The sequence below is a fragment of the Mauremys reevesii genome, linkage group 1 (genome assembly GCF_016161935.1).
Source record: "Mauremys reevesii isolate NIE-2019 linkage group 1, ASM1616193v1, whole genome shotgun sequence".
Classification (NCBI taxonomy): Eukaryota; Metazoa; Chordata; order Testudines; family Geoemydidae; genus Mauremys; species Mauremys reevesii.
The window spans coordinates 152,348,304-152,371,286 of record NC_052623.1 but is presented as its reverse complement, the minus strand read 5'-3'; the positions used below and the strand labels follow the sequence as shown (position 1 = coordinate 152,371,286).

Below are 22,983 nucleotides of genomic sequence, written 5' to 3'. Positions count from 1 at the left end.
TCGCTTGACAGCCCTAATTTAAATATAATAGCCAGAATACAAAATACATAATCAGCACTGCACTGTGTGTTGCTTCCTCTGGAAGACCATTTAAAGTGCAAATATTATTTTGCTAGCATTACTTTGTCTGATAATATATTGGCATTACTAATTTTATTATGATAAACAGCCTTAACTAGACTCCTTCTTTAGTGCAGCACTGCATTTGCTCTCATTGGGGTTGTTATTGTTGTGTTTTGGGGTTTTTCTCCCCATTTGTAATGTAATAAAAATATAAACTATTTAAAATGGTCCAAGCTAGACTGAACTAAAACTACAGGAACAGCAAGATTGTTTATGTATTTGCTAATCTCAGGTGGCTTGAATCTGCACTGGATAGAGTAGCACCATAACTCAGATGATGGCAGTATTCTTGTGAACTTTTACACTAACAGAGTACAATGGAATGCTAATGGAATGCAATGCTAATGGAATTTGTTGTAGGCTGTATCTAGTTAAAATGCTCTGACAAGAAATGAGAGATTCTTGTGGGCAGAGTTCAGCAGACTAAAGTACTATATAGAACACACAACCAAAAATAATCTGAGTCAGATTCTGAGGTCATTAGTAAGGGCTTCATCCTGCAAAATGTTGAGAACTCTCAGCTGCCAGGGACTTAAAAGAGAAATAAGGTCATTCAACACCTTGGTGGAAGTACTCACTATCTCACAGGATAGACCCTCACTTAATCATTATTCAGTCAAACTCTCAGTGATTTAAATAAGAGCTTGCTTGACTAAGGAATGAGAATTATCTGATCAAAGATGGCAGGATTTGGTCTTTTTTCAGTATCTTCTGCAGTTCTAACCCAAATGTCTAAAAACTGAATGGAGGATGATGTTGATTTTGTACATGCATCATGGTCATAGGAATGCCACTGACACAGTTCCTCTAGAACCCATTTAACTATGTTCTGACTGATAATATAAGCTATAGCTTCCTCTTCTCCCACATTCCCAGCTGGTCTGCCTCTATTCCCCTCCCCAAAATACTCCTAAACTCACATTAGCTCTTCTTCCCACAAAGTCTCTTATCTAAGAGAAATGTCCAATTAAATTGAAACTTTCCACAAAGTTTGGCCGGAGTCATTTGAAGTCCCAGACTGTCCTCCCTCAGGGAACAGGTTCAGAATGTAGACAGTGACTGTAGTGTGGTGGACCCCAAGATCCACACTGTCCTTCAGGGACAGGCCTGTGGCCTTCATGACTCTGAAACTGGGCTGTCAGTCTCCAGCAATCCCCATCTCTCTCTGCAGCGCCTGGCCGCAAGTCCAGCTGAGCCAGACTCATATCTTCAGGGCACAATACTCTTCAGTGAGTAACTGTAGCAATGCCAAGCAGCCTTTTGATAACAAGATAATAATTTGTTAGTCACCTGGAACACAGTATTTGAATGTCTTTGAGTTAGCATGAAAGAGACATGCTTAGAACTCAGTTCATGTTGATGGGAGACAGGGCTTCACCATGCCCTCCTTCCCTGAGCTCCAGCTCCTCTTTGTGACCCATTTTATCTCTCAGTCCCACGAAAAATCCCTGTGTATCTGTGAGCCTGTTTCTTAATGCAAATTCCTGACTCCTTTTGTCTTTGTCCTCCAGACACTACCATGCTACTCCTGCAGCTTCCTGTTGTAAATGTTAATGTTTGACCACGGGAGATACCATTGTCTTTTCTGGATTCCTCCATTGACATGTGTGGATTCTGGCTAGCTCTTGATGGTGCATTCCTACCACCCCAGACTCTACATGACACAACTCCTCAGGCCTTCTGCTCTGTTACAACAGAAGTATTTAAACCCTCTGCATCCAATGGACAACAATGAAAAGTCAGATGAGGAGCATATTGTTCATAAAAATAGGTAATAAAATATTACAGAAAATTCACACATTTGCCACAGCTTTTGACATTTGCCAAATCTGAGGCCTGGTCTACACTAGTCTGTTATTTCGGAATTAACCAAGTTAATTTGAAAAAAAAAATGATTCCATCTGTACGACCAAACCATTATTTTCGATTTAAAGGGCTCTTTAATCCGATTTCTGTAGTCCACCTCAGCAAGTGGAGTAGCGCTTAAATCGAGATCGCAATCCTGGGTTAAAGGTAGTGTAGATGCAATTCGACATTATTGGCCTCTGGGAGCTATCCTAGAATGCTCCTGTGTGACTGCTCTGGATAACACTCTCAACTCCGATGCACTAGCCAGGTGGGCAGGAAAATCCCCAGGAACTTTTGAATTTCATTTCCTGCTTGGTCACGATCAGCACAGGTGACCATCAGCACAGTCCACCATCACAGGCGACCATGCAGTCCTGGATTCGCAGATGAGCTCCAGCATGGTCCGAACGGGAGGTATTGGATCTCACTGCATGTTGGGAAGACGAGTCTGTTATGGCAGAAATACATTCCAAAAAAAGAAACGCAAATACATACGCTAAAGTCTCCAGGGCCATGACAGAAAGAGGCTACTCCAGGGACACAGAGCAGTGTCGTACAAAAATCAAGGAGCTCAGGCAAGCATACCAAAAAGCCAGGGAGGTGCTCTGGGTCACAGCCCCATAGATTCCACTTCTACCATGAGCTGCATGCAATTATGGGGGATGGCGCCACCACTACACCATCTCTGTCTGCAGACACCTGCAATGGGGGAGTTGCACAGAGCGAGGAGGAAGAGTCACTGGAGGACGAAGAGGAGGAGGAGGGGGGGAGGACAGTGCACAGGCGGCAAGTTGGGAATCCGTTTCCCCCCCTTGCCAGAAACTATTCTGAACGCTGGAACCAATAGCCCCGCCCCACTCCCAAGGCAGGCTCCCAGACCATGACCCTGGAGAAGGTACTTCTGGTGAGTGAGATCCTGATTGGAGCCATGCGGTGGGGGGCAAGGGGGAGGAAATCCAGCCACTCTGGGCTGTTCGCATTTAGTTTAAAGGGCTCATCCCTGCTCAGAGCCTCATCAGAGCCATGCGGGGGGTGGGGGGTGTTGTGTGAAGCGATCATCCCAGAGGGCCCACAGGCCCTCCATTTATATGGCAAACCCACCAGACATTGCTTGCTATGGGAAAGGGGGCCCAGCAGTTTGAAAGCATTGATATGAATGTAGACAAAGCAGAACTCTGCGTCCCCTTAGGCTGCCTGCAAGCTGAATTCTGTTGCGCGTCTGTGTGTGATGGCTTACTCACACCAGAGTGTCCCCTTTGTTCTCTGAAATGTGTCTTTTAAAATACTACCCTCCCTTTCTCTCCTCCTGCAGGTGCAAATGTTTCAACATGGCCCCTATCTACTCCATCCCAGAGGCTGGTCCAGATTAGAAGGCAGAAAAAACGAACTCAGAATGACATGACACATGTTCGCTGAGCTCATGCAGTCCTCTCACACTGATAGGGCCAAGCTGAATGTGTGGAGGCAAACAATTGTGGAGTCCCGTCAAGCATTACAGGAACACGAAGAGAGGTGGGACGCATGCAATGAGAGCTATGGTGAAGCTCATGGGGGAGCAAACTGACATGCTCTGCTGTATGGTGGATCTAATGCGGGAAAGGCAGCAAGACCACAGACTGGTTATACAGGGGCTGCAGCAGCACCCTCCCTCTTCCCCAAGTTCCATAGCCTCCTCACCCAGACACTCAAGAACATGAAGGGGGAGGCTACAGGGACCCACACAGTCAACCCCAGAGGATCCCCTAAGCAGCAGAAAGCTGGCATATGCGAACTTTTGATTTGGTTTCTGGACTTGTCCTTCCCTCCTCCTCCACCCGCCTAACTCCATACCACCTGCCCCCGGTCTACCTTCTGATTTCTCTCAATGTGTTGTGCAACAAATAATAAAGAACAGTTTTAAAACAATTTTGACTTTATTTCCTTTCATATATATATAAGGGTTGAGTAACTTCAAGAGAAACAAACACAACTGTCACACTGTACCCTGGCCAGTCATGAAACTGGCTTTCAAAGCGTCTCTGATGTGCAGCACGCCCTGCTGTGCTCTTCTAATCATCCTGTTCTCTGGCTGTGCGAAATTGGCCACCAGGCGAGTTGCCTCAACCTCCCACACCGCCATAAACATCTCCCCCCTTACTCTCACAGATATTGTGGAGCACACAAGCAGCAATTACAACTGAATATTGGTTGTGCTGAGATCTAACTGAATCAGTAAATTGTGCCAGCATGCTTTCAAACGTCCAAAAGCACATTCTACCACCTTTCTGCACTTGCTCAGCCTATAGTTGAACTGCTCCTGTCCAGGGTGCCTGTGTACGGCTTCATGAGCCACGGCATTAAGGGGTAGGCTGGGTCCCCGAGGTAACTATAGGCATTTCCACATCCCTAACAATAGTTTTCTTGTCTGGGAAGTAAGTCCCTTCCTGCAGCTGTTCAAACAAACCAGAGTTCCTGAAGATGCGAGCATCCTGCACCTTTCCCGGCCATCCCATGTTGATGTCGGTGAAATGTCCCTTGTGATACACCACTGCTTGCAGCACCATGGAAAAGTACCCCTTGCGGTTTATGTACTGGCCACCCCGGTGTGCCAGGGCTAAAATAGGGATAGTCATTCCGTCTATCGCCCCACCGCAGTTAAGGAACCCCAGCACATTAAAGCCATCCACAATGGTCTGCACATTTCTCAAAGTCACTACCCTTGATAGCAGCTGGTCAATGATGGTGTTGGCTACTTGCAGCACAGCAGCCCCTACAGTAGATTTGCCCACTCCAAACTGATTCCTGACCGACCGATAGCTGTTGGGTTTTGCAAGCTTCCACAGTGCTATGGCCACTCGCTTCTCAACTGTGAGGGCTGCTCTCATTATGGTGTCTTTGTGCTTCAGGGCAGGGGACAGCAAGTCACAAAGTTCCATGAAAGTGGCCCTACACATACGAAAGTTTTGCAGCCACTGTTAATCATCCCAGACCTGCAACACTATGCAGTCCCACCAGTCTGTGCTTGTTTCCCAGGCCCAGAATCGGCGTTCCATGGCATGAACCTGGCCCAATGCCACCATGATCTCCCAATCGCCACATGCCATGCATCTAGGAACGTTTGTGTCCATGTCCTCATCAGTATAATAATTGCACTGTCATCGCTTCCTCGCCTGGTTTTGCAGGTACTGCACATACTGCTGGATAATGTGTGAGGTATTTACAATGGTCAAAACTGCAGCAGAGATCTGAGCGGGCTCCATGATTGCACCTATGGCGCCTGCATGGGTAATCCTGGAAAAAGGGCGTGAAACGTAGGAGAGCTGTTTGGTTCAAGATGGCCGTCTTCTGTAGCTTTCACGGAGTCGGGAAGCTCTGCTCTCCTCGCAAGAGCAGGAGAGCAGAGTTCACAGCTGAAGCGTGAGCAGAGTTTGTGGCGGAAGCTGTGCGGCTCAGTTCACGATGGCTGAAAAACAGTGGGGAATTGTTGCCGCCTGTAGCTTCCACAGGAGCCCAGGACTGACAACATGGAAAAAGCGGCAGCAGCTGTGTGGCTCAGTTCACAATGGCTGAAAAATGGCAGGGAATTGTTGCCTTCTGTAGCACATGAGCACAGGACAGACAACATGGAAAAATTAACTAGCGATGCAAGAGCGGGAGAGCAACGTTTGTGACAGAAGCTGTGCTGCTCAGTTTATAGTAGCCAAAAAAAGGCAGGAAATGGTTAGATAAAAGAGTAGATAGAAAGACGAGAGGACATGCGAGGTGGATTCATAGTACCAGGAGACAGGCGGTGCACTGTACTGCACCGTCTGCTGGCAGTATGGCGTCTGCCGTAGCTTTCACGGAGGGAGAAGCGAGTGATGGCACACACCCAGAAACACCCGCGAGAATGTTTTTGCCCCATCATGCAATGGGAGCTTAACCCACAATTCCAATGGGCAGTGGGGACTGCGGGAACCGTGGGATAGCTTCCCACAGTGCACCGCTCCGACATTCGATGCTAGCCTCTGTATTGTGGATGCACTCCGCCATATTCACGCGCTTTAGTGGGGACACATAACACCAAATGTATAAAATCGCTTCCAAAAATTCAAATAGAATAAGTTCAAATTAATTTCATTCTGTAGACGTACGCTGAGACCTTATGGAGTGTACTGCAACAGCTGAATCTTGTGGTAGTACTGAAAACAACACAGTCTATGGACCAGTAAGCATCTTCCTGAAGCAGAGGATATCACTACTGCTTTCATATCTTTAAGAGAACTGTAGGTCTGAGATCAGCAACCACAGCAAATAAATCAGGTGTCACCAGGGCAGCCATTAGTCCTGATATAGCACCGCAATGAACTAAAGTCAGCAGTGATGGCTTGACTATTTCATTCTTTCCTCCCAGTACTTCTTTTTTGTCTGTTGGTGATATGTTCAGTAGTTGCTGTACAAATTGCAATGTGTGAATTGTATACCCACCTTAAAAGCAATATTTCTCACCAGATGTATGACCTTGCACACAGTCATCATTTAAGATGCTGTTGCTTTACAAGCTCAAAGCAATACAACAAATTCCAAATTAGAATTACTCAGAAGTGTCTGACAATAGGTGTGTGTGTGTGTGGGGGGGGGGGTGTTTGTTTTTTCAAAGTGCCAGGAAAAAAGAATGGAACATAAATTTCTAGTCTAACAACAAATATACATATATGTCTATCTTATTGGTGTTAGCTATGTGTTAAGGTGCATTATTCATTTGATTTTATCTGTGGGGTAAACCAAAATAGATACATAGCAACAGCTATCTGAGTATATTGTCAAGGATAACACACAAAGAAATATAACAGTAATAAAGAAAAATATGTTCTGCAACCTTGAGTTGCTATTGCTTATTCAACAGTTATGAGGAAACTGTTTTATTTAGTTAAAATGTATTGCATTGAATTCTCTGCAGAACCATGAAAGTTGACTTTGAGATTTCCCAATAAGAAATAGCATTTTTATTCATAAACATCACTGGATATGACAGTTGAGTGAATATCTCAGTGTTCTGCCAGCCATTTGGAAAGTTTCATTCACAGTGGAATACAGAGTTAAAGAAATATTAACTATATGCAGACTGGGTTTCCCAGAGCTCTCCTAAGTAAATGAATACCTGGAATTCTCGAGCTCTGTGATTCCACTAGGTTAATTAAATTAGACCATGCTGTAAGGAGTCTGTTTCCTATGTTGTCAAAAGTCATGTATCATTGATGGAACAACAGGTTTTACAAATTAAATTAGTCAAAAGTATTGTAGGTGCATAAAGTTATTTATTGTGCTGGAAACTGGGTAAGAGTACAGGTAGGTGTAATATCTGTGCCAATCTGGAAATGATATTCAGGAAGCAGTCTAGAGATTTACACATGAAGAATCAAAATTCCTTTCTTGTAGTCCCTTGTGTGACCAGCTTAGAACTACATTTTTTTTCCTTAGAAAAACTCAGTTCATCCCTCATTATTTTAATTTTCCATTCTTTCTTTTTGTAAAGGACAGGGGCGGCTCTAGGATTTGCGCCGACCCAAGCAGGGCGGCACGCCGTGGGGGGCGCTCTGGCGGTCGCCGGTCCCGCGGCTCCGGTGGACCTCCCGCAGGCATGCCTGCAGATGCTCCACCGAAGCCGCGGGACCAGCGGACCCTCCGCAGGCACGCCTGCGGGAGGTCCACCGGAGCCGCCTGCCGCCCTCCCACAGGACGCCACCCCAAACGCGCGCTTGGCGTGCTGGGGTCTGGAGCTGGCCTTGGTAAAGGAACCAATCTGTGCAATTAAAAAAAAGAAACCACCAGCACCTGTCTGCTCACAGAACTACAGGCTGTGAACTTGCTGCTTTATTCATCTGCATCACCAAAAGGGCTGGGAGAGGGGAACTACCACTTACAAAACAGTAAGTAATGGAGGGATGGAGCATGGCTTCATCCCATAATATTCTTGGTAGCCCAGGTAACCCCATTATGACTTTACTACATTTATAATGGAGCAAATACATAGGAATGAATAGCTGTTGTGAGAATTAATTAGTACATATAACAACATTATATAGCAGTTGCCATATAAAAACTTGACAGCTGCCATTTGTAAGCAAACTTAGCTTCACCATGGTATCTATGGCATTCCTATGCTCTGAACACACTTAGAATATACAAAGCTATGGTAAAGTCCTTCATATTTTAACAACAAAAGTTACCAGGGTATTAGAAAAACAGCAGAATTTTTTGCTTGATAGAGCATTTTTTAACGTGCTTTTATGATTAATAGAAATCTGTGGTCTGTTATATGGCAGTGGTTCTCAACTCTTTTTCATTTGATGACTCCTAAAACATTTAGAATGGAGGTCGGGACCCCTTTGGAAATCCATTGTCTGTATATATAGTTGAATTCTGTTCAGTCAGTTTTCATTTTAAGTCTTTCACATACCCCTTAGACATAGTCTGCGGTACCCTGTGGGAACCACAGGTTGAGAACCACTGCTATATGTGACAAGAACAAGTAGTGGCAGCAAACCAAACTTCAATACAAACCATTTTAGAAGCTTTCATCAAAAGTTATGTTAGAAAGTTAAATTTCTTCAGGATCATACATACAGACTGCATATAGTTTATGACTCCATTCTTGCCTGTAAAATCCAATTTATGACTCTTTCCAAAACAGGTTGTGCAGGCATTAGGCTGATACACTAGATGTGACTGCTGTGGTAAATGTAGTTGGCATTTTGTTTTGCATGCACAGTGGTGGTTATTTTCATACATCTTCAGTCTATCATTTACTGCTAAGACCAATTAGTTTGTTTGGCAGGTTGTTTCCCAGTGGTCTCTGTCAATATTGCCTATCTGTAAATACTTCCTAAATTCCTTTGCCTTTGATGTTTGTTTTCATCAGTCAGTTGACTACGGATCAGTTGCTGCCACATGTGTCTCATCCATTTGTAGAATATGATCAGTCCATCTGAGATGCAGTGTGATCAGCATTGCCTGTAGGCTGCTGAGACTAGCACACATGCTTTTACAAAGAATGGACAGGAATGCTGCAATTTATACTTCGATTTTTGCAAAGAAGCAATGCCATGTTACTTCCAAATATTTTCATTCAGATAGTTTTTGGGATGTGGGACTTAAACAGGTATTTTAATAGATACATAGATTCTTCAAAGGCAAATAATTTAACTTTTGCTAACAAAGGTAAGTATGGATTGTTGCAAATATTGCTAAAATAATAATAATGAGTTGATAAAGTATAGCTTAATATTATTGATTTAAAGGTTAGGCATTTCATTAGGACATATTTGTATGTTCACGGCCTCATGGAACTCTCAGATAATGCTGATAATCTTATTATCTAGGCATCAACATTTTTTCAGTGTCCTCCAAAGATGAGTGTCCTCCAAAATCCTGGGATGACTGACACCAATTTTTTTTGTGGGATTGGTAAAGACTTTGGAAAGGTTCCCTGTGGTTTCTACTTTGTTCCATGGACTTTTTTACAATTGTAAAGTTCCAGATATGATAACAATAGTGCTACGTAATAACTTAAAACCTTGTTGTGAATGTATAAATATGGTGTCTGTGGTGTCATCTCATAATCAGTGAAGAAGAACTCTTGCTAATTGCCAGACAAGAAGTATGCTAAAATGTAATTAAGGCTGAGCATACATATTGGCAATTTAGGGCAAAATACTTTACAGGGATATTGTAATTATCCCAAAATCAAAGTGTTCAAAACTAAGGGATTGTAGAGTTAAGGTTAAACAGAAAAGAACTCCAAAGGTATACAGGTATAGAAATACACAGTTAGAGCACCGAAAGAACATTAACTCTCTAACTTGTAGTGACATCTTCCAGTTATCATATGATTAAAACATGTTGTTGTTTGTGATCCCAGATTAGATTAAACTGATTTAATAGAAAATTAGATCTCTCGCTCTCCCTCTTAAATCTTCATTGTGTTACTACAAATACCTTAACTCTGAATCTCCTAGGTTTATAACCCTTGGGATAATCCAAATCAGTCTATAATGTATTTTACACTTTTTTTTTATATGTACTACCAATCTTAACTTCATGTTCTAATTTTTTTGTCTGAGAAGTTCCTTTATTTATGTATTTGTTTATTTATTAAAAAGTCATAGATGAACATTAAGCAACAAATGCACAGACAAAGTTTCCAGGTGATATTTCTAATGATTTGAAGTTAGGAACTATTAATCTTAAAGATTTGTATTTTTTCTGGCCAGATTGACCAGTATAGTCCAGCTGCTTTATGCCATTTAGGAGAAGCACAAAGCAGGCTGAGGTTACTGTCCCATTAAAACTGGGTTTACAGGTGCCTTGTTTTACCAGAGCAAAGCTGTACACCTGTTCCCCCCTCCCTCCTGTTCCTCAATTTCCCCCTGCTTTTTGCACCTTCCTATGATTCTCTGCATATACACCTCAAATTCCCTCTCTCTCCTCTCTTCCTTCACATTCCCATATGCCCTACATTCTCCAGAGCACACATACTGTCAGGGGGTGGAGAGTGGTTTTTGTTGCTCTCGTATGGACTTTCTCCCATTTGTGCACATCTTTCCCAAAGTGTGGTGTCCAGAACTAAACACTATAGAGTATAAGTATTTACTTCTCATATCTTGCTTACAACACTCCTGCTAACACATTCCAAAATAATGTTACATTTTCTTTTGCAACAGTATTACATTGCTGACTCATATTTAGTTTGTGATCCACTATTAACACCCAGATCCTGTTCTGCAGTACTCTTTCCTAGGCAATTGTATCCCATTTTGTATTTGTGCAATTGATAACTACTCTCTGAGTACAGAAGGCTTGTTACACTATCAAAGAAGGATATCAGGTTGCTTTGACATGACTTGTTCTTAACAAATCCATGCTGACTGTTACATATCACCTCATCTTCCAGGTGCTTAGAAATTGATTGATAATTTTCTCTATTATCTTTCTGGGTTCCAAAGTTAAAATGGCTGGTCTATAATTTTCTGGGTTGTCCTTATTCCCCTTTTCAGGTAATAGATTTGCCTTTTTCCAGTCCTCTAGCACCTCTGTGGTCCTCCGTGAGTTCTCAAAGATAATCACTAATGGCTCAAGGTATGTCTACACTACCCGCCGGATCGGCGAGCAGAGACTGATCCAGCAGAGATTGATTTATCGTGTCTAGTCTAGATGTGATAAATTGAGCCCTGAGTGCTCTCCCGTTGACCCTTGCCCCCCCCCCCTCCCCTCAGTGTAGACCAGGGCTCAGAGATCTTTTCAGGGAGTTCTTTAAGTATTCTAGTATGTATTTCATGAGATCAATTTGACTTGAAGACATCTAACTTGTCTAAGTAATTCCTAACTTGTTCTTTCCTATTTTAGCCTGAATTCTTACCCCATATATACTGATGTTCACTATGTTCATTGTGCGATCATTGCTAAATCTTTTGATGAAAACTGAAACAAGCCATTAACATTCAGCCATTGCTGTGTTTTTTGTTATTGTCTTTCTCTCCTCATTGAGTAATGGGCCTTCCCTGTTCTTGGTTTTCCTCTTGCTTTTCATGTATTTGTAAAATGTTTTCTTGTTATCCTTTATGTCCCTAGCTGGTTTAAACTAATGTTGTGCCTTGGCCTTTCTAATTTTGTCCCTACATGCTTGTGTTGTTTTTTATATTTATCCTTTATCATTTGACCTAGTTTCCACTTTTTGTATTAATGTATTATTATTATTATTATTATTATTATTTGAGTTTCAGGTCACTGAAGACCTCCTGGTTAAACCATACTGCCTATCTTTTGTACACATGGGGATAGTTTGCTCTTGTGCCCTTAATAATGTCTCTCTTAAAAAAAACTGCCAAATCTCCTGAGCTCTTTTTTCCCTTAGACTTGCTTCCTATGGGATTTTACCTACCAATTTTCTGAGTTTGCTAGTCTTTATTCTGTTTTCCCGCCTACCATTCCTTAGAATTATGAACTGTTATCATTTTATGATCACTTTCACCCAAGCTGACTTCATCCTTCAAGTTCTCAACCAGTTCTTCTCTATTTGTCAAAAACAAATCTAGAACACCCTCTCCTCTATCGCTTTCTCCACCTTCTGAAATAAAAAGTTGTGTCCAGCGTATTCCAATAACTTGTTGGATAACTAGTGCCCTCTATATTATTTTCCCAACAGATGTCTTGGTAGTTACATCCCCCATTACCACCAAGTCCAAGCTTCCCGTAGCTCCCATTGGCCGGGAACGGTCAACCGCGGCCACTGGGAGCAGCGGGCAGCCATGCCTGTAGGTGGTCAGTGTAAACAAACTGTCTCATGGCCTGCCAGTGGATTACCTAGATGGGCCACGCATAGCCCGCAGTCTGTGGGTTGCCTACCACTGCCTTAGAAGGAAGTCACCAACCACCACTACCCGTTGATGCTGTGATCCTCCTAGCCTTGGGGTATATGACTTCTCCTCCTCTACATTTGGGGGAGATTCCTCATACCTCATTACTAAGGCAGCATGAAGGTATTTTATCTCTATGGACTGTGGATTGAGAGCAGGGGTGGAGAACTGCATGCTGCCAGAAGTAACCAGCCGCCAGCTTCCTCCCTATGAAAGAACTTTTTCTTCCTCCCCTGGTGGTATTACTGCAGTTCTTTCCAAGTTGATTGCTTCCACAACCTTGGAGGTCTCCATATGCTATTTTCAATGAATTCCTCCTGTGCACAGATACTCTGCAGCCAAATCATCTCCTCCTGTAGCTCTCCCACCTGTGTCCTGAGAGATTCTACCAGTAGGCACCTCTCACACTGGAGAGTCTCCACACCCTAGCTTTCTGTGTAAATTATTTATTTTACATGTGTCTCCTATGTATAGTTCAAATGTTATCACGAAGTCTGGGCATAGAAGGGCACAGATTGATCTCTGGTTAGAGTTCAGCCAAATACAACATTAGGAACCTTTCCTATGCATAAGGAAATCGTATTTTTTTCAAGGGCATAAATAAACCTTGAACATTCTGTTTTGAAACATCTGATTCATACTGTGTGAGTAACCAAACATATATCAACAAGTTCGAGTCATCACTTTCTAAAACTTCTTCAGCAAAGCCTGTTTTTGCTGCCCTGGACAAGTTTTTCTCAAATGAAATAATGAGACACTCTGAGGTAGCCAGATATAAAACAAAAATTATAGAATTTAACACTCTAATTAAACATGTTAGGCAATGTCTGAAAATTGCTGAAAAATGTAATTTATTATGTGGAATGTAAAGGATTAAATATCTCAGTACACAGGCAGAGAATAAACACAGGCTACTCAAGGTCAATTAAAAACAAATTGCATGTAAGGAAGAAGGTGGTTTTATAGTAGTTAGTTGAATTATTCATTGTGAATAAATTAAATTTAGGCTTTTTGATTAAAGAATAGTTAACAAACATCTTTGATTTTAACTAATACATTAGCTATTTGTAAATTTTCAAATTGTTTATACAAATAACGTTGGGACTACTGTTTACAACAGTAAACTATTCGTTTATTTGTAGTATGTTATTGGTCCCTTAAGTTACATGGCATGGTTTCTTCTCCCTGAATGGATGACAGAAACTTTTTAGAGATGAGAATAACAAATGTCAAATACACTTAGAATCATCATAGACTATCAGGGTTAGAAGGGACCTCAGGAAATCATCCAGTCCAATCCCCTGCACAAAGCAGAGCAAATTCCCAGACATTTTTTTTTAAAACCCCAGTTCCCTAAATGACCCCCTCAAGAACTGAACTCATAACCCTAAGTTTAGCATGCCAATGCTCAAACCACCGAGCTATCCTTGTCAGCAAACAATTTCTTGTATGTGCATGTAAATATGAGCATTCACACAGAGCCCAGCCATACGTATAACTTTTTCCTACTTTTTTTCTAATAAAGTAAAATGAATGCCAGTTATTAGCAACTTCTTGGTGCCCAGAAAAAAATGCCATTATTCAAAGGTTGATAATAAGCAAAATACACCATTTTCAAGTGCATGTACAGTATGGAACAAAGATATGCTTTAGTTATAGAAGTGTGGCATTGAAACACATTTAATGAAAGGGAAAAATCTAAACACACAATAATAGTTTCCTTTAAAACAGTAAATTGACTCTGTGCAGTTGCTGACATAAAATGATAACAAAGCAAAGCAAAACAAAAAAAGGAATGTTGGTAAGAAATACAGTACTATACCTACAATCGGAGCTCCAGGTGTGTCACACTAAGTAAAACAGCACATAATTATATATAATTTGCTATATGCCATCTCCAGCTGTAAATCCCTCTCAGTTTTGTGTGCAGCTTCATGTCCAGTTTCAAAGCTTTGATACTGGCATACCCTGTGGAAAACGTTCACAGCATGTAACTGTTCTTGAAATGAAGGCTCTTCAGATTCCTCATGTGATGCACTATCCTCTTGTGACTCTCCAACCTGTGGGTGCTTAGCAGCTGTGACCATTCCACATCAGATGTTCACTTGCCATCTCCACATGACTGTCAAAATTGACAATGGCCTCAAATTCCTCTGCTGTCAAATTATCAGGAACGGCAACATCAGTCAGCATGTCAATATCTGCCAGCCCAAGGTTGTCTGTGAGAAATCTAAACCCTCTCTTTCTGAAGCACCTGTAAACAGTCTGTGAAGAATGACTCCTTAGGAAGATGAAGTATATCAAGGAGTTGGATTTTTTTTTTTTTTTGCAACTTCCACTGCTCAAAGCTGCAAGTCAGCATCAAGAGAGGCAACAATTCAAACATTCAGATGAGTGCAGTAATGGTCTTTGAAGTTTTTAATGACATCCATGTCCAATGACTGCATGACTGAGGATGTGTTGGGAAGCAAAAATTTCAACATCATATGCAGGGCCGCCCCGGGGTGGGGTGGGGGGCAAGTGGGGCAATTGAGAGTTTTTCGGGGCCCCTGGAGCGGGGGTCCTTCACTCACTTCAGGGGCCCTGGAAAACTCTCACGGGGCCCGGTCCCCCGGAGCTTCTTCCGCTCCAGGTCTTCGGCAGTGGGGGGTCCTTCCACTCTGGGGCGGAAGGACCCCCCCCGATTCCGAATTACTACCGAAGCGAAGACCCCAGGCCCCCTGAATCCTCTGGGTGGCCCTGATCATATGCAACAACTCTACATTACATGAATGAGCTGGACAATTGTCTTGTAGGTGCAGTTCTCTGTTCCAATTCTTCAGCCACTCTTGAAATGCTGAACTAGTCATCCAGGTATTAGAGTGCTTGTAGATCACAGGCAGTTTTGAGTCAGCTTTAGGGAAACAGAGGGATCTTCTCCTTTCCTGTCACCATAAGACACCATTTCTTCACCCCATCCATGTTTGCACAACACAATGTAATGCACTCCATAGCTTTCCCCACCCCTCCATAAACACTTTGCTCAGCATACCAAGGGTTCTGTCTCGAAAGCCCTGGTAGCAGAGAGAACTGCTGAACTGAACTGAAGATGTCATGCGGATGGAATTCATCCAGAAAGCTGAGTAGGGTGTCCACGTTCCATTTCAGCAGCTGCCAGAAAATCAGCATCTTGTTTCTCACTTTGTTCCTTACACTGAACCAATGACTGAGCCAGCCATTTGAATTGTTGGACTCATTCTCCTGTTCTGCTGCCAGCTGAGTCCTTGTCTGTTTTAGAATCAATCTAGAGAGATGGGTACCTTGGCCAAGCTTATGCTGAAACCAGAGTCCCGGGGCTTCACCAAAGTCTGCCTCCTTGCCATGATTTTGACACTTGTACCCTCCGTTTGTGCTGATTGCATACTCCTTCAAGATGTCATTGTTATTCTTCAGAATGTGCAACACAACAGATTTTGAGACTACTCGCACTTGCTTAGCACCAGGCCTCCAGAACCTGAACTTTGTCAGTGAGGAAAAGGTCCACCTTTTGAAACCATGACAGACAGCAGAAATGCACAGCTGTGCAGCACAGTCTTCAGTGCACACTGTAGGCACACATACAGGTTCATGTCCTGCCTTGGGCTCACAGCCAGCAAAACCATTACAAGTGGAATATCTCTTCTAATAAGTTGTCAGTAAGCGGCATGACAATTGCTAATATCCAAATTCCTTTAACATTAAAGTCAATGGGATGAGATTAGGTCTCAGGAAAATATTGCTTAAAGTTGTCTTTATCAGGATTGCTAATCCACTGTGCACTGAATCCAGAGCTGGGATTTTTTCAGAGCAGAAAAAAGAAATATGTTTACCCAGCTGTTGCACCCATCTCCATGTCTTATTTACATGCTTTCCTTTAGCTCATGCACCCCTGATTTTGTTCTACTTACATTAATTTGTTTACATGGATATCACTGTAGAGATGAAACATCTAACTTTCAAAACTGACATGATATTTATCATGGCTTTAAAGGGGAATTGGTAAACGCATTGCATATATAGTATTTTTTAAAAATATGCAATTCAATCCAATTAATTCAATCTCTCTTGCGTATCATTCTCAGCCTTGGTATTGTGGGCCTAATGGTGTTTCATATGGGCATATTCACTGCTATTAACCATTCAATCTCCTTTGCTGATAATAATATTTCTGATTTGAAGGCTTTCGTTTAAAGCAAAAGGTATTCTAAACAAAGTGGAGAAACTGAACCCTTCCAAGTTTTTACTGTCTTATATATTGTTGCTCAGAATGCTACAAAGCTAGTAATTTACAGTACAGTCTAGCAGATGCAACTCAAGGGATCAAGTATAGCCTAGAACAGGGGTTCTCAAACTTTTTTTATTTTTTATTGGGACCCCTTTTTAAAATATTTCAGGCTGTGATGACCCCCATAAAAATGTGACAACCCCCTCCACCATACTACCTTTACTTCTGTGCTGCTGCTGCCAGCAGCGTTGCCTTCAGAGCTGGGCATCCAGCCAGCAGCCACCACTCTCACAACCCCCCTACATTAGTCTTGCAATCCCCTTTTTGGTCAGGACCCCCAGTTTGAGAAACCATGGTCTAGAAGATGTAGCTCAAGCTCATGTCCCACACCTGGCTGCTCCAAGAAGGCGTTAACAAAGAGCAATAGAACACATGAACAATGATGAGCCCCCACCCTGCAGAAACCATTCAGAATTCCTTAAGACAAAGATTTTTGTTCCTGTAACAATGAAAGCTACTCTGAGTGCCTCTTTGAAGCGAGAGATGGCCCAGAGTATTCATTTGTGTCTACAGAGATCATAGGTGCTGGTACTAGCAGTGCTGGGGGGTGCTGCTGCACCCCCCTGGCTTGAAATGGTTTCCATTATATACAGGGTTTAGAATCATAGAATATTATGGTTGGAAGAGACCTCAGGAGGTCAACTAGTCCAATCCCCTGCTCAAAGCAGGACCAACACCAATTAAATCATCCCAGCCAAGGCTTTGTCAAGCTTGGCCTTAAACCTCTAAAGATGGAGATTCCACCACCTCCCTAGGTAACCCATTCCAGTGCTTCACCACCCTCCTAGTGAAATAGTGTTTCCTAATATTCAAACTAAACCTCCCCCACTGCAACTTGAGACCATTGTTTCTTGTTCTGTCATCTGCCACCGAGACTAGCCTAGCTCCATCCTCTTTGGAACCCCCCTTCAGGTAGTTGAAGGCTGCTATCAAATCCCCCCTCACTCTCAGTTCCCTCAGCCTCTCCTCTTAAGTCATGTGCCCCAGCCCCCTAATCATTTCTGTTGTCCTCCGCTGGACTCTCTCCAATTTGTCCATATCCCTTCTGTAGTGGGGGGACCAAAATTGGACACAATAATCCAGGTATGGCCTCACCAGTGCTGAATAGAAGGGAATAATCACTTCCCTGGATCTGCTGGCAATGCTCCTACTAATACAGCCTGATATGCTGTTGGCCTTCTTGGCAACTAGAGCACACTGTTAACTCATATCCAGCTTCTCATCCACTGTAATTCCCAGGTCCTTTTCTGCAGACCTGTTGCTTAGCCAGTCGGTCCCCAGCCTGTAGCAGTGCATGGGATTCTTCCTTCCCAAGTGCAGGACTCTGCACCTGTCCTTGTTGAATCTCATCAGATTTCTTTTGGCCATATCCTCCAATTTGTCTAGGTCACTCTGGACCCTATCCCTACCCTCCAGTGTATATACCACTCCCTCCAGCTTAGTGTCATCTGTGAACTTGCTGAGGGTGCAATTCATCCCATCATCCAGATAATTAATAAAGATGTTGAACAAAACAAAGCTGCCAACTAGACATCGAGCCATTGATTACTATCCATTGAGCCCGACGATCTAGCCAGCTTTCTATCTACCTTATAGTCCATTCATCCAATCCATACTTCTTTAACTTGCTGGCAAGAAAACTGTGGGAGACTGTATCAAAAGCTTTGCTAAAGTCAAGATATATCACATCCATTGCTTTCCCCATATCCACAGAGCCAGGTATCTCATCATAGAAGGCAATCAGGTTGATCAGGCACGACTTGCCATTGGTGAGGTAGGGTTTACAGTTTGGTTCAATGGGTCTCAGCACCCCCATTATAAAAATTGTTCCAGCACCCCTGACAGAGACTGCTCCACACATGTTCCTTAACCAAGGTACTGTGATGGGGTGTCCACCCCACCTGAAGGAGTTAAGGTGGCCGGATGGGTCAATTAACCACCAAGGCTGCACCCAGAGGAGGAGGAGCCAGAGGGCAATGAGTACTAATTAAAGATGAAGCTCAGCTGAACAGGAATAGGAGGGGCCTATATAAAGCCGAGTAGCTGAGCACAGAAGGGAAGGATGGGGTCTGGTCTATGGGTGTGAAAAGGCAAGGTAGGAAGTAGTCTAGAGATACAGCTGTGAGATTTAGGATTATGCAGACCCTGAGTGCCTGTTGTAGGGTCCTTGGGGAGGAACCTAGTGTAAAAGGGTGGGCCTGGCTTCCTTTACAAGCCACTAAGGAAATGGCATTATTAAGGGGTATCAAAAGGGAAGACTGTCTTGGAGAGTGGGTCCTAGGAGACTTTGATACATACCTGGTAGGGGAGAACTAGAGTGACCTGACTGGAGGGTCAAGCTACAAAGGGGGAGCATCCAAGTCATGAGAAAGCAAGACAAAGTGAGCAACTGCAGGCAGGGGTGCCTGAATGGCAGAGCCAATCCCCAGACATGGCCAGAAGGAGGTGCTCTAGTGGTGAGTAGAGCATGTTGTGACAGTGACTCACTAGGCCACAGTAATGTCTGAGGATTGGGGCAGTGGTGTGCTAATAATCTTCACTAGACCAAGTAAAGCCACTTTCTGTTTATACTTCCTCAGATGTGGCACCTGTCTGAGCCTATGGATGTCCCACCAAGTTGCTGCCCAGCACTCCTGGAACATAGGGCTTTTCATGTTAAAGGTCCTAATAATTCAGTATAGCTCAGGATCTTGTACTCCTCCCAATATATTTATTGTTGAACATTTGCAAGTAACTTGTATCCAATTTCCCTAAGAAAGTATTTATATTGGAGAAGTCAGCTACTCCATGCAAAGTGACTAAATGATCATGTATAAATGAATCTACATTAATTTGTGTTATGGGAAGTTAAAGGGTAAGAACTCCTTTTCATTTTTGTGACTCCTACGAGACACATATCAAAACAAACACAAAGTCATTTCTACTTTGATTTTTGCATCCTATGTTTGTGGCTAGAGGGTAACTAATAAAAATAATATTGCCTAAAATTGAGGTGATAGCACAATTAGGAAAACAAGATATTAATTGTGCTTTTAAATGTCTTCTAATGCTTTCATAGCACATCTTGTCTGAAGAAGAATGGCTTTGAAACCCACACCCTTCTGGGTGTGGTATTCTATCCCATCTAGAGGCACCGAGACCACTTAAAGAGCGAGATCAATGAGTTTGCTCTACACCCTTAGCTAAGAGCCACGTGGCTTTTAGCTCATGCAATAGAGGCGGATGCATTAAGCTCCAGAGGTCCAAAGTTTAATCTTGCCCGCTGATGACTGGGATCTGCTGGTGTTACAGCTTGACCTAGAAAATTCAAGTGGTTTATCTGAAAGCTCAATGTGATCTAGTGCACAGAATGATTTTGGAGATTAATGAGAGCACATTTGGGAGCTATTCACTGACCAACTAGGAATGTTACAATGGCCCATTAGGCTTCAGAAGACTTATGGGGGTGCCAAGTAACTGATGGAGAGCTAAGCTTTCTTTTGGATTTTTTTTAAAAGACTTGAGCAACTTTAAAAAGACTGACTCCATTCATACCATGCTCATCAGCTGTGCTTCTGTTCAATATGGATCCAGCATCAGTAGTTAGAATGTCAAAGTCAATTACCTTTTCCTGTCATTTTCAACATCCCATTCCCCACTTCTCCACACTACCATCAGGTATCCAGGATGACTGTCCTTCTTTCTTCATAAACTCTTCAGATATCTTGGTTTCAGTTGCTGGGCCACTAGTGCCTGCAAAAGGAACAGTCATGGTTACCTCTTCCTTAGCACTTGAGCTCATCCCAAGGCCCTTTACCAGGTAAGTGGGGTCTTCTTTGGACTTGATTATGTTCTAATGTGTGTGGTATATCCTGTGGGACTGAGGGAAAATTAAAAGAGGTTGCACACTTCGAAATATAGGGCCTGAGTATGTAGGGCAAAGATGAGGACTAAAGGGAAATTGAATCACAGAGCCAGGGAATATGAAGAGCTACAAAGTTCTGGAAGGTTCCCTGACTCCCAGTGTCCCACAGAATTCTCTTTTCCTTGCTCATCCACCCCCATTCTCACTCACCCCCATTTCCAGTGCCCTGCAGGATGCCCTGCTCCCTACCTCTAAACACATGTCAGATGTACAGTTCAAAAATGAATGAAATGTGGGGGGGGAGGGGTCCGCTTTAAACAATTGTTTTAGAAACCCTGGCAACTGATAGCTGACATTAAATTTAAAATCCCACAGGGGTTATGGGGATTAAAGTATGTTTGTACAGTGGTTTCAAAATGTAAAACACTAAATAAGCTATTAGCATTAGCATAATAAGCATTTCCAGTGCCCTGCAGCTTGGCAGAGCAAAGGGCAGCCATGTGCACAAGCGAAAACAAATGTCCCTCTGCACTGTAGGTGGGTTAGGGCCTTTTCCAAAACACAAAGGGTGGTGAGAGATTGCAAGGGGAGGGAAAATGGCAGAACAGGTCTCGTCTGCAGCTGATTTTAAAAAGAAAATGGTAAGAAAAAGTAAAAGTTTCTACGGGTTTGTTGGAGGAGATGGCTTAGTGGTCTGATATATTTAGTCTCCCTGAAGCTGCAAGTTCAGATCTAAGGAGCGATGTCTCAGGCCTACATCCTTAAGGTGGATAGACTGATTTCCATGGAATTTATGGTGTGGATTTTACAGACAAGACCTTAATTGCATCCCTATTGGCTCTGTGTAGATGTTAGAGAGCTTGTGTGGTACATTTTGCCTGCACAAATGCAACCCATGCACCCCACTGTGGTACAGCGTGCTGTTTTTTGCTTTCCATCAGCTCAGAGGTCACTACAATTCAGACAGGTGCCATTTGTAAAGTGCTTTGAGACAAAAGGTACTATAGGTATTTATAATTCACTCAAAGGGACAAGACAAACTGGGAAAACTGCTTTATTGGGGCACCTCCTAGGAAACAAATTACAATAGAACCTCAGTTGAATACCTCAGGAATGGAGGTTGTTTGTAACTCTGAACAAAACATTATGGTTGTTCTTTCAAAAGTTTACAACTGAATATTGACTTAATACAGCTTTGAAACTTAATATGCAGAAGAAAAATGCTGCTTTTTTATTAGTTTACATTTAATACAGAACTGTACTGAATTTTCTGTGTTTTTTTATTAATAATAATTATTATTATTGTCAATGCTGCTGCCTGATTGAGTACTTCTGGTTCCAAATGAAGTGTGTGGTTGACTGGTCAGTTTGTAACTCTGTTGTTCATAACTCTGAGGTTGTAGTGTAAACCTGTTCACATGCATACTTTGTTTATATTGTTTGGGGCATCACTGTAAAAGAACTCTGGCTGTCTTCAGTAGCACTCTAGCTTGGTTGCCTCAAGATGAAAGCTCAGTTTAAACACATGCTCTTAATCTGAAATATTTGCTTTAAAGGTGCTCAAAAGAAGACATTTTGCTAAATTTTGCATTCAAAACTTAATTTTTTAAAACTTCATCTAAATTTCTTTTGTATAGGAATTCTGACAAGCTCTCTACTCAATCAAGCTAACTCCAAGCAAAAATGCAAAAATTATTTTTGAGACTTTTAATGAAAATTAAGTTAGAAATCTAGAAATTTCTGACAAGCTCTATTTGTATCAAACTAGTGCTTAATGGTCCCAATCAGGCATCAGTGCTCCACTGTACATACTCTTATGAAAAAAGACATTCCCTGCCCCAAAGAGCTTTGCTGTTTTTGTTCAATTCAAAAAATTTAGAGGATCAATGGATAAAGCTTCTGCAAGACAAATAATTATTTCTCTGATCTCTTTCCAGTACAATAATATATGTGGCTTGTTACATAGTAGGGGGAAAGTTTTCACATTTCTTTTTAAGTTGGCAATGTCCCTTTAAAGGTTGGAGTTTCAACAAAAGTCTTCATTGATGCCACCACCCTCATACAAATTGTACTGGCTAGAACTTTACAAACTTTTTCTTTCAATAGGGACATTGCTACAATTACTTTGGACCTTGTCAACTTGCAGTTGGATTGTTGTAATGTACTCTACCTGGGGCTAGACCTGAAAACCTGTTTAAAAAAATTCAGCCAGTCTACAATTTGGTGGTCGACTATTTAATGTTTTCATTGTATAACACCAAATCTTCTGTAATCTGAACTGATGGGGAGTCCATTTCTGAGTGCAATGCAAAGGGCTTATCTGTAAAGTCTTGAATTATTTCAGTCCTAGCTACCTAAAAGACTACTTTGTGTGATGGTGTCTTTTCGGTGGATGTGGCTGAGAGAGCCTATATCTGCTGTTTGGGTGAGCAACAGTTTACAGACTTGCAGAAAGATATTGTGCAAGAGCTTTTCCCCCTGGGGTCGCACTG

At 42.4% G+C, this 22,983-nt stretch overlaps 1 long non-coding RNA gene across 3 annotated transcripts in view; it reads right to left on the bottom strand.

The window, feature by feature from the left end:
• Nucleotides 1-22,983, bottom strand: part of LOC120395653 — a 144,139-nt gene that overhangs the window by 97,947 nt on the left and 23,209 nt on the right. For all 3 annotated transcript variants that reach the window (XR_005592732.1, XR_005592731.1, XR_005592733.1), the window contains exon 2: nucleotides 20,252-20,379. This is a non-coding gene — a long non-coding RNA (uncharacterized LOC120395653). The remainder of the gene's footprint in view (nucleotides 1-20,251; nucleotides 20,380-22,983) is intronic.